General features: G+C 39.8%; 1 long non-coding RNA gene across 1 annotated transcript; it reads left to right on the top strand.

Moving 5' to 3' along the window:
- Positions 1 to 2,152: 2,152 nt before the first annotated feature.
- LOC147846530 (uncharacterized) lies at positions 2,153 to 10,057 on the top strand. The gene is made up of 2 exons (XR_015479091.1): positions 2,153 to 2,445; positions 9,797 to 10,057. It is a non-coding gene; the product is annotated as an uncharacterized LOC147846530 (long non-coding RNA).
- Positions 10,058 to 12,104: the final 2,047 nt, after the last annotated feature.

The raw sequence follows: 12,104 nt of genomic DNA, 5'->3' as shown, positions 1-12,104 counted from the left end.
TGACTGAGCAAAAACTTAAAGGGTTAGTTTAGCTTTTTTCAGCTTTCAGCTTTAATTGTATAGCGCTTTTACAATGTAGATTGTGTCAAAGCAGCTTCACGTATATGGTCATAGTAACTGGAACAGGGTAGTTCAGTTTTTAGTGTTTAAGTTCAGTTCAGTTTAGTTCAGTTCAGTGTGGTTTAAAATCATTACTGAGAATCCAAACACGGAAGAGCAAATTCATCAATGTGTAGCTCTACCGATCCTGAACCATGCAACCAATGGCGACAGTGGAGAGGGAAAAATAAACTTTACCAATAATAGGAGAGTGAAGGAAAAAAAAAACCTTGAGAGAAACCAGACTTGGGCATGACCATTTGAATTTCTCCGCTTAACAAAAGGCTTGGCCACCGTTTTATCTTAGTGTACCATAAAATGAAACGGCACTCACTATTTACTCACTTTCAAGTAAATTTAGTTTTCTCTTAAAAGCAAAAGATATTTTGAAAAATGTTAGAAACCCATAACCATTGACCTTCCTAATAGGAAAGACAATGGTTACAAGCTTCCAGCATTTTTCAGAATAGCTTATTCTTCAACAGAAGAAAGTAAAGCAGGTTTGTGACAAATTAAGAATGATTAAATGATGACAGAATTTTCTATTTTGGCTGAACTGAACCTTCCAGTTAAATAAATACTCATATCCCTCTGTCTCCCACTTGTGGAGCTGACATTTACAGTAGCATAAATAAATAAATTTTAATAGTATAAATAGCATATTTTATAGCTCAATAGTTTTATAGGAGAATGACTTACAATCACAAAACCAAGTGCAAACTGTCCACGTAGTTCTCAAATATAATGCACACCTTTTACAACAATAAACTGTAAATTAAAAATTACATTTATTTTATAACCAAATATCCAGTTGTTCATAACTACTTAATGTCATATTTTGAAGCTTAATAGCTTTATGACTTACAAAACTAATTGCAAAGTGTTTATATTAGTCTCCAATATAATTCACACCATTTATATTTTTGATACTTATAACAATAATCTTAATCAGATTTCAAAAATGCATTTATTTTATGACTGAATGTCCCCTAATGCTAAATGTCATGTTTAAAGCTCAATAGTTTTTTAGAAGAATGACTTACTATGTGATTAATGCATATTACATATTTATACAGGGTGGGTCATGAAGGAATAGAATTACAGTCTAATGCTTCTTTTGAATTATATACATGTGGTCATGCTTATTTTGCATATGTATATGTGTTTGCTTGAACCATGATAATCTAATAAGTCCACGCAGTGATTTGATGAGACATTCTGTTTGACCTTAAAATGAGACAGGAACTTTCCACCCCTATAATGTCAAATAACTAAATCTGTAACAGACAAGTCTTGCAGAAAGCCTGTCTGGGTTGCAGCTGTGATGTGTGACTTTTCTACACAGAAAAAAGAACTGGAGCAGATAAGGAAAATATTGCTTTATTGTCTTACTAATCACTCTTTTCTCTTGATATATTTTTGCTATTGGAGGAATATACTCCCATCTACCTCACTATTCATTATTTACAATATGTGTTTTTGTCAGATATGATGATGTCTCCTGATATAGCGTACTTCTACTTAACCCCTGTTATAATGCGTTTCTAACTAACTGCTAAAACCACAAGAGCTGTGTGTGGGTGCTGGCTGGAGACAGATCTGCAAGAGGGGCTTCCCCTAGATGGGTGCATACACAGGTCAAGAGTTCATAGACAGGACTATGAGGAAAAGCAGATGAGGGTAGATGCAGCATTTTTATACTGCTCTTTGTGTATACGTGATGTATGATGCTTTAATAAAATTGATATTATCCTGATAATTCTATAAGGAAGTTATGATGCTCAGCTGTGCTATGATGATTTTTTGCTACAGTTGCTTGCTGCACCCCAGATGTCAGTAGTGTCAAGTATGTCAAGGAGGAGTGATACTTTCACTTGCCCTTTTGTTTCTGTGTGCAGAGGTATCTCTGTGTGCAGCCCACAGACTTTTAAGAGATGATTCTGCCTGAAAACAGCTAATGGCAACAATAGAGATTGGGGGTAACTGATTAGAGGAGTGGCCAAAAAGATTGAACGCTGCTGATGGATAAAAGGAGGGAGTCGAAAGAGTTCGAGAGCTTTTGGACATCCAGACTGCTTGGCTGACGGTTCTTCAAAAGCCCAGGATCCTGATCTTCGCTTTATTCACTTATGCTCGATAAATAAATTCATTGATTTTGATTAATTGACTCCTGACCGATTATTGAATTGGGGTGGACTAAGGCAAGTGAGAAATAGTCTGACAAAATGGAGGGGGCACCCGGATCGGTCAACAAAGGAGTCTGAAAGGAGGAGTTGATTGTCCGAACTCCACACTGAACTTCAGCTGCGTTTCTTCATTCAACACTTGACCGGTCACTAAAAGAAGGTAAGCAGAAGCCTGTTTCTATCAAAATTCTGCTATTGATTATTACTAAAATTGTGTGTTGAATAAGAAACTGAAACTGAAGTAATTAAATATTAAAAGTGAGTTGAGATATATGAGTGAATAAAGCCTAGGCACTTTTCCCCTGCCCTGGTTAAAGTCCAGGCACTTTTCCCCTGCCCTGGTTAAAGTCCAGGCATTTTTCCCCTGCCCTGGTTAAAGTCCAGGCATTTTTCCCCTGCCCTGGTTAAAGTCCAGGCGATGTTTCCCCTGCCCTGGTTAAAGTCCAGGCACTTTTCCCCTGCCCTGGTTAAAGTCCAGGCACTTTTCCCCTGCCCTGGTTAAAGTCCAGGCATTTTTCCCCTGCCCTGGTTAAAGTCCAGGCATTTTTCCCCTGCCCTGGTTAAAGTCCAGGCATTTTTCCCCTGCCCTGGTTAAAGTCCAGGCGATGTTTCCCCTGCCCTGGTTAAAGTCCAGGCGATGTTTCCCCTGCCCTGGTTAAAGTCCAGGCGATGTTTCCCCTGCCCTGGTTAAAGTCCAGGCGATGTTTCCCCTGCCCTGGTTAAAGTCCAGGCGACGTTTCCCCTGCCCTGGTTAAAGTCCAGGTGACGTTTCCCCTGCCCTGGTTAAAGTCCAGGCGATGTTTCCCCTGCCCTGGTTAAAGTCCAGGCGATGTTTCCCCTGCCCTGGTTAAAGTCCAGGCGATGTTTCCCCTGCCCTGGTTAAAGTCCAGGCGATGTTTCCCCTGCCCTGGTTAAAGTCCAGGCGATGTTTCCCCTGCCCTGGTTAAAGTCCAGGCGATGTTTCCCCTGCCCTGGTTAAAGTCCAGGCAATGTTTCCCCTGCCCTGGTTAAAGTCCAGGCATTTGCATGTTGCATTTATAAGTGTAATAAACAGCTGAAATGTTATTTTATTTTTATTTTTTTTCTATTTTCTACTGATTAATTGAAAATATAAAACAGTGTGAATTTAATCGTGAATGTAAGAAATATGGCTGTCCTTCAGTTCAGTGTCAGTGGAAAGGAGTGGCGGAACTGGCCATAGCACAAGCAGACTCAAAAAAAAAAAAAAAAGCTACAGCCAGAAAGAAGGATAAAAGCAGCTGAAGTATATTTTGGGATGTACAGATCAGACAGACACAAACGCAAATTTGGCCAAAAAAAAATTGAGAGGAATGGAGGAAAGAACACATATAACACTGAAACAACACAAAGAAAAGCTAGAAAAGATTAAGTCACAGCTGTTGAAACTACAGCTGGAAGAGGCTAAAGCTAAATTACAGAATAAGATGGCCGTAAGACAAAATACACAAATGCAACAAGTCATTGCTCCTCTGACTCATGTACCTGCTATGTCGCCTGTGCAGCCACCACAACCTAGCTCACAACCACTAATTTCTTACACACAGTCACCATTATGCCTCAGCCCAACACAGCACCACAGACATACATACAGCAGCCAAACCAATATCATAGAGGGAGCGACCAAAAAAAAAAAAAAAAAAACTTTGGGAGTTGTTTTGTGTGTGTGAACCCAAACTATAGGAAAGATCAATGTCCAATCAGCCATTGGAGATATGGGGACACCAACAAGGGTTGTTTTGTGTGTGGAGATTTAAACCACTGGAGAGATCAGTGTCCAGTGAACAGCCAACCTGCGGGGAGTTGGGATCCCCGAAGAGGTGGGGCTGCTGGTCGAGGCAGGCGACCAGAACCAATACAAACTCTTCCGTCATCCCCAGCCCCTAAACCCCGGGGGAACCAGGTGCCCACTCAATTCCCGGTGTGGGACCTGGGGGATGAGGTGGAGACTTATTGACGGGACCCACAGAGAACCAGCAGGGGGGGACAGGCCGAACCCCTACTGTAGATAATGGTCAACGCTAGGCCATTAACAGCCTTGGTGGATACTGAGGCCACACTTTCTACTGTCACGAAGGGGGCAGTGACTGATGATATGTTGTCAAGCAAGACAATTGAAGTAATAGGTTCTCTGGGGAAGCAGAAAGATGGCCAGCTACAAAAAACAATACCCGTCACCGTGGCTAACCAGCAACTAATGCCTAGTTCACACTAGAGGATTTTAAGCCTGATTTGAGACCGATTTGGAAGTTAACGAGCTCGCCGACAGATCGGGCTGTGATCGGGAAGAAATCTGCGGGTGCTCGGCGCTCACCGCTCTTTATGTGTGAACTACTGAGCAACGCATCAACGAGGCTCGCTGACGCGTCGCCGACACCTCGCAGACGGAAATCCAACATTCAGCATGCTAAATATTCCAGAGCAGTCGGCCGACTCAACCCCACGTGTGGTCAGATGTAGTGACGAGCTGCAGCCAATGAGAGAGCATATCAGCATGAGCCGCGTGCCTGTGTGTTCAGGAGCTCAGCAGAAACATCTGTGATTGGTCAGAATGGGCATCAGTGCACTCGCTTCATTCTGCGTTAGCACAGACATGAGAGTAGGCTATATTAACAGTGGAACTAGAATTCTGTAACTATTAGAATTACCACACTGCTAATTCTGATCGTTCTCATATGAAACGCCATATTGTCACAACATATTTACATTCAAAGCTATTATTGAGATATTAAAATTAAGCTTTGAATGTCTGGCATCATATTTAATGACACCATTACCCTAAAAATATTATATTTTTTTTGGTAATACAGCCTATAAATATGTAGTTAAGATACTTAAACACTTAAAGGGTTGGCTTTCATTTTCACTTTCAAACAGGAGCCATTTCACAGCACATAATATGCTGTTTTTAAAGATATCTAAAGTAAATTGATGTTTTTGCCATCAGAAAGTTTTGTTTATGTTAGCAGGAAGTTGCCAGGCAAGAAAATGCACACATATTTAAAGTCACAGCGAAAAGTATCAGACATGCATGCAGTCATTTTGACCAATATGGTAATTTAAGGCAGAAATGCTCAGTTCTTTACTGTTTTGTAATAAAAAAAATAACAATGTCTGAAAGAAATACACTGATAGTTAGAAAACGGCAGGGTGTTATAAATATGTTAGTTTTATTTCAAAGAGTTATAAAATTACAAAAATTAAAAACTCTCTGTGTATCTATCCACTCAAACCTTGCAGATGAGTTATTAATCCGCTCATAAATCAGCTGATTTGACGATGTTTTTAAATACTTTCTCCAAAGCTTGAAACGCTGTCAGCGATGTCATCAGCACACAAGCAGCCAATAGTGTTCAGCTTTTTCTGATGACTCCTCCCTCAAATTTTCATTGGCAGTGGTTTGGTAGCTTGAATGAGCTGATGGGGAATGAGATGTTGTCAGATCATGTAGTGTGTGACCCCCCTCTTGTGGATCGTTCACGGAGTGTTGCGTAGCGTGAACACCACAGAGATCAAAAGACACAAAGTCAAGTCATGTAGTGTGAACAGCACAACGATCTGCTGATGTTTAAAATCCTGTAGTGTGAACTAGGCTTAAGCCACAGTTTTCTCTACTCAACAACTGTGCCTGTGGCCCTTCTGGGGAAAGATTTATTAGTTAAACTGGGAGCCAGCATATTGGGTTCACCTGATAGGGTTATCATCATCTTCCCTAATGACAGGTCATTTAACTGCTCAAAACATGGGGCATCACTAGATGGACAGTGGTTACTGTCCACATGCAAGTAGTGGGAGGGTGCTGATATCTACTAGGTGGAGCTGGACAACACAGGTTGAAGCCCTGACAGTTTGGTCTCCCTATACAACCTTTGGAAACCCAGGATTAACCAATTAGGCATTCACTTACCACCATCTGACCCCCTGCACTGCACACTGTTCTATGACAGAAACGCTAAATTAAACTATGAAGATGAATGCTTCTCACTAGTGGGCATAAAATGGTTGTTACAGGGAAAGGGTCTACTATTTGGCAAAGAGGGGGTGGTCACCCAAATTAACTGATGAACAATAAAAAAGGTATGAGATGGCTGACACAGCTTTACCACATGTTTCAGTTGCCATAAATCCAGTGCATGAAGCCGAGGAGTTGGGAACAATGACAAAACTGAAAGTCGCAAATTGGAAAAAAAATCTAATGTTACGTAAGCCTTATATTAACCATCAAAAAGCCTATAATAACACACTTAGTCATATCATTTGGGAATTAAACCTAATTTACTTTCTGACATTTAAAAAACAATATAGAATAGTTTCAATTATGAATGCCATACATATAATAACCGACTTTCCTGTGATTGTGCACCTATCACTGAATTGGGTCTAAAAAAAATTAATTAAGGCCTGTCTTGACTGGACTGTAATTGACATCTCCTCCTAGAGTTCTGAGTTTGCTGGTGGCTGTTGTTTTAGAGCAGATGATGGAAGTCTGAGGACAGGTTAGGGCATATAAATTGGAAAAGTCTAAATGATACCAATGGTTGAATCACTTAAGTTAGCAAAAGATTTAAGGGTTAACATCTAACTTGAATGCGCATATGTGGGTACAGCTGTACATGTCAAATTGCCACAGTGGCGGAGGTCTGGTTTCTTTACCTCCTTGGGTCGACCTATCTCAGGAACAGAAAACTGTTGAGCATTCCTTGGGTCTGGCTCATCTTCATAGTACTGCCGGCATTAAATATAATTATAGATATGACAGAAAATTGGCTAAAATCTGTGTACACACTAAAATGAACTGACTGAATGTTTTGCCTATTGCATTAATGTCTATACATTCTTCTGCAACATGACCCGACTTCACACCTTTTGAGCTTTTGACAGGTCGACAGAATCCTGGCCAGAGTTCTGTGCTGTCCCTGGAAAGCATTTACACCATTGTCACCAAGATGTTATCATGACAAACTAACTTCTTTGATTGCAGCTTTTGTCTTTATAGATCACTCCTGACAAACAGTCTAAAGAACCAGTGGCCAATGCTGCTGATTGGGTAGACCTTTGCCTGTTTAAGAGTAAGTGGAGGGAGCCCACATGGTCTGGACCATACATTGCCAGATTGTGCCATTGTGTTAAGGTTGCTGGCAAGGGTGATACCTGGTACCACCTCTCATCCTGTGTTGCATGTAATAAACCTAACCATTCTCTTGCAGAAATTAGAGTGAGCCTGACTTCTCAGGTCCAAGAGAGGGAGACTCAGATTATACGAGACACTGACACTAACAGACCTGCAACACACACAACTAATTACTCGCTGCCACTCTGACAAATAGAAAATTAAAAATTGAACAAAATTGAACACCTATTTCAAACACTGGACAATGAACCATTAGCTCACTGTGTAAGTGCTGACTGTGCTTTTGGGGCTGATATAGCAAAACAATTCAGAGAAAGATACAGTGTAAAAAGATTGAAATTAAATTTAAACAACCAAGACAGGATTATCTTTCATCTGGTGACAAAAAATTGACTACTAACAAATTAACATAAGAAGACTTTAAAGCCAGTCTGATTTAGATGAAATATTAGTGTCTGTTATTCAGAGTGAGCAGTGTGTCGGTACCCTGGCTTGGGTGTTGCCTGGACAAACCGGACTTCACCACAGTTTTGCAAATAATCAATGTGTTTTCTGATGTTAATATGCTGATCACAATCTACAGTTTATAAATTAACCCCTATATCCTTTAAGGGTTTGAATTTTTTTAAATATTATTTTTATATTTAAATATTATTATTATTATTATTTTAAATATTATATGACATGTGATAGTTCTTGTTTTAAATAGTTGCAGAATTGAAAGTGTTACTGCATCTCATCTGATTCACCCTTAGGAGTGGCCCTTGAATTGGTAAGAATTGTCACAGCCAGAGAACAACATTTGAGTTGTTGTGTAGCTCAGTGGTTCCCAAAGTGGGGTCCGTGGGACATTAACAGGAGTTATTTCCAAAATCAAATTAATTTTATTAAAATATCAGAATTATTCAGCGGGTTATTTTAACCATAACCCGCTGAAGATAAAAATAAAAAACAACAACATGCAAATGAAAAGTCATTAGCCTTTCAATTATTATCATCATTTTTTCATAGGGTTGGTGTGTTTACATTAGATTAACACTGAAATAATGTCAGCTGCAGCATATTGATTTTATAGCACCAAGTTAAACGTTCTGACACCTTTATAGCAGTCAATTACATTAAAAATAAAAAAAAACAAGATACTAATCATACTACTTTAGCATCGTTACTACTTTAGCATCACCTAAAACTGGTTCGTTTAACCCTAGAGAGGGAGCATACAACTGTTTCAATTTTAATATGTGAAAAAAAAAAAAAAAAGACGTTCTTCTTATATAACATGGCCCTGGACGAATCGGTGACTAGGGCCCTGGAAGGACTGAGGGCTTTGTCTAATGAGACGCAGGAACACTGAGGTATTAATAACCCCATTGATAAGTTGTTTACTGATATGTTTGGGAATTAAAAGGGGGTAATAATATTGATTAAGAGTTCTCTGGAGATATTTTTGAGGATGTTGGTTACTTTTGGTAGTTGTTGCATACCATGTTTTAGGTCATTGTGTAACATAATGATTGTTGCAGCAATTAAGAAGAAAGAGGCTCCGCCTCCTTACAGTATGCCACTGCTGGGAATAAGAGATGTTGACTCTAAGGAAGAAGAAGCAGAAGTGTGATCTCTAAAGAGATCAAGAGAGGGAATTGAAGGAATAAAATTACAGTCTAATGCTTCTTTTGAATTATATACATGTGGTCATGCTTATTTTGCATATGTATATGTGTTTGCTTGAACCATGATAATCTAATGAGTCCAAGCAGTGATATGATGAGACATTTCTGTTGCAGCTGTGATGTGTGACTTTTCTACACAGAAAAGAGAACTGGAGCAGATGAGGAAAATATTGCTTTATTGTCTTACTAATCACTCTTTTCTTTTGATATATTTTTGCTATTGGAGGAATATACTCCCATCTACCTCACTATTCATTATTTACAATATGTGTTTTTGTCAGATATGACGATGTCTCCTGATATAGCGTACTTCTACTTAACCCCTGTTATAATGCGTTTCTAACTAACTGCTAAAACCACAAGAGCTGTGTGTGGGTGCTGGCTGGAGACAGATCTGCAAGAGGGGCTTCCCCTAGATGGGTGCATACACAGGTCAAGAGTTCATAGACAGGACTATGAGGAAAAGCAGATGTGGTAGATGCAGAATTTTTATACTGCTCTTTGTGTATGCGTGATGTATGATGCTTTAATAAAATTGATATTATCCTGATAATTCTATAAGGAAGTTATGATGCTCAGCTGTGCTTTGATGATTTTTTGCTACAGTTGCTTGCTGCACGCCAGATGTCAGTAGTGTCAAGTATGTCAAGGAGGAGTGATACTTTCACTTGCCCTTTTGTTTCTGTGTGCAGAGGTATCTCTGTGTGCAGCCCACAGACTTTTGAGAGATGATTCTGCCTGAAAACAGCTGATGGCAACAATAGAGATTGGGGGTAACTGATTAGAGGAGTGGCCAAAAAGATTGAACGCTGCTGATGGATAAAAGGAGGGAGTCGAGAGAGTTCGAGAGCTTTTGGACATCCAGACTGCTTGGCTGACGGTTCTTCAAAAGCTCAGGATCCTGATCTTCGCTTTATTCACTTATGCTCGATAAATAAATTCATTGATTTTGATTAATTGACTTCTGACCGATTATTGAATTGGGGTGGACTAAGGCAAGTGAGAAATAGTCCGACAGTCATTTATATGGACACACCTTAATAAAATGGGAATGGTTGTTGATATTAACGTCCTGTTTGTGGCATATTAGTATATGTGAGGGGGCAAGCTGTTCAAGATGGGTGGTGACCATGGTGGCTATACAATAGGAAGAGGGTCATGTGACACATCAAACATATTGGGAATTTCACAAGAAAAACAATCGTGTGCATTGGTTTTAACATAACTTTATTCTTTCATGAGTTATTTACGAGTTTCTGACCACTTATAAAATGTGTTCAATGTGCTGCCCATTGTGTTGGATTGTCAATGCAACCCTCTTCTTCCACTCTTCACTCACTGATAGCAACACCGCAGGAGAAATACCAGCACAGACTTCCAGTATTCGTAGTTTTAAGTGCTGCATATCTTGTATTTTCAAAATATTTAAACTTTATTATGATTTTCTGTTAGGAAATGAACATATGTTTCGTCTTATTTTCTCATTTAAGTCCTCTGTTTATCAGCTCTGCAGCGTAATCAGTTGTCAAAGTTTGGTTCAGTCATAGCAGGCTGTTGTACTGTTTGTGTTCACGTATATGCAGTATTATCAGTTCACTGGTTCTCAAATCTGATCTCAGTGTACTGTTCTAGTAACTGAATAACTAGAGATATTGTTTTATTTTAAGTCAAATGAGGTATCAGACATATAAAAAAGTAAGTAATTTGTGGATAAGTGCTTACTGGGGATGCAAACTGTTTCAAACTATTCAGTTTTGTGATGGTTTTAAGAATAAATCAAGTTAAAGGTCTAAACAAGAGAACCTGCTGATTCAGATGATACACTACTGTCATTAAACATCATTAACCTGTTCACAAACTGAAAACTCAGAAGTGAAATGTTGTAAACAGATCCAGTGAACTGTAGGCCTGTGAACAGATCCAACACCATCATCAAATTTGCAGATGACACCACAGTGATTGGTCTAATCAGCAACAATGATGAGACGGCCTACAGGGAGGAGATACAGCATGTGGCCACTTGGTGCACCGACAATAATCTGCTCCTTAACACCAACAAGACCAAAGAGGCTCATTGTGGACTTTAGAAAGGGACGAACAGGCTCACATGATCCCATCCACATCAATGGGATGGCCGTTGAGCCTGTCTCATCCTTTAAAGGGCCATGAAACCCCCTCGTTTCAGCAGTGTGTTTTCACATCTCTACTTTGGAAAAAGTCAGAAAAGTGGGCGTGTCCAGCTCTGTTTAGGGGGGAGTGTCAGAGGAAGAAAAGAGGCTTGGTATGGGAGTGTCTATTTGGGCGCGCTGAATTTCAGAGTCAAAACACACAACCACAGCGGACAATGTGACTGTGTTTACATGGACATCTGTAGTCGAATTATTTGCCAAATTATTAAATGGTGGACTTTAACTGCAGTTTGGCTCTTTCATTCAGGGAATTCATTAATGTCCCTCCCGACAAGCGTGATATTTGATTCGAGGCGCTGCTCTAAGCGTGTATTTTTGCAATGTTTGATACCGCACGGCAAATGAGAGAAAAAAAAACTCAACATTTCCCGGAAACTTAGATGCACACGGCAGGTACGAACTGAATAAACAAAGAGCACTGGTCGCTCACTTACCAAATCTGTTGAGACAGGACAATCACCAGCAACTAGAGCCGCGTCTTTATGAAGAGAAGACTACAAGCGAATCCGGATCTCAGCGTTTGCAGATGAGAACAGCTCTCAGGTAAGCAATAATCCTCCTTAGACACGTAAGTTATTGTTGTCGAGCGTCGCGTACACTGTTAATCCACACGTGAGTCTGCGCTCTCACAGAGAGAAAATGAAAACGAAACTTAACTGCAGCAAACTATAAAAGCAACACTTCACGCTTGTTTTGCCAACACAACGTAGCGTCTTTGCCGTCTACACTCTGACAGTAATGAATATTAATGAAGTTTCACAATAGAGCGCGCTGATTGGTTTGAACCAAGCCTTACTCATGCATTAATGCA

The sequence above is a fragment of the Danio rerio genome, chromosome 2, assembly GCF_052040795.2.
Source record: "Danio rerio strain M-AB ecotype USA chromosome 2, GRCz13ab, whole genome shotgun sequence".
In the NCBI taxonomy this organism is placed as follows: Eukaryota; Metazoa; Chordata; class Actinopteri; order Cypriniformes; family Danionidae; genus Danio; species Danio rerio.
Note: the sequence above shows the minus strand (reverse complement) of the source record. Positions and strands in the feature narration are given on the sequence as shown.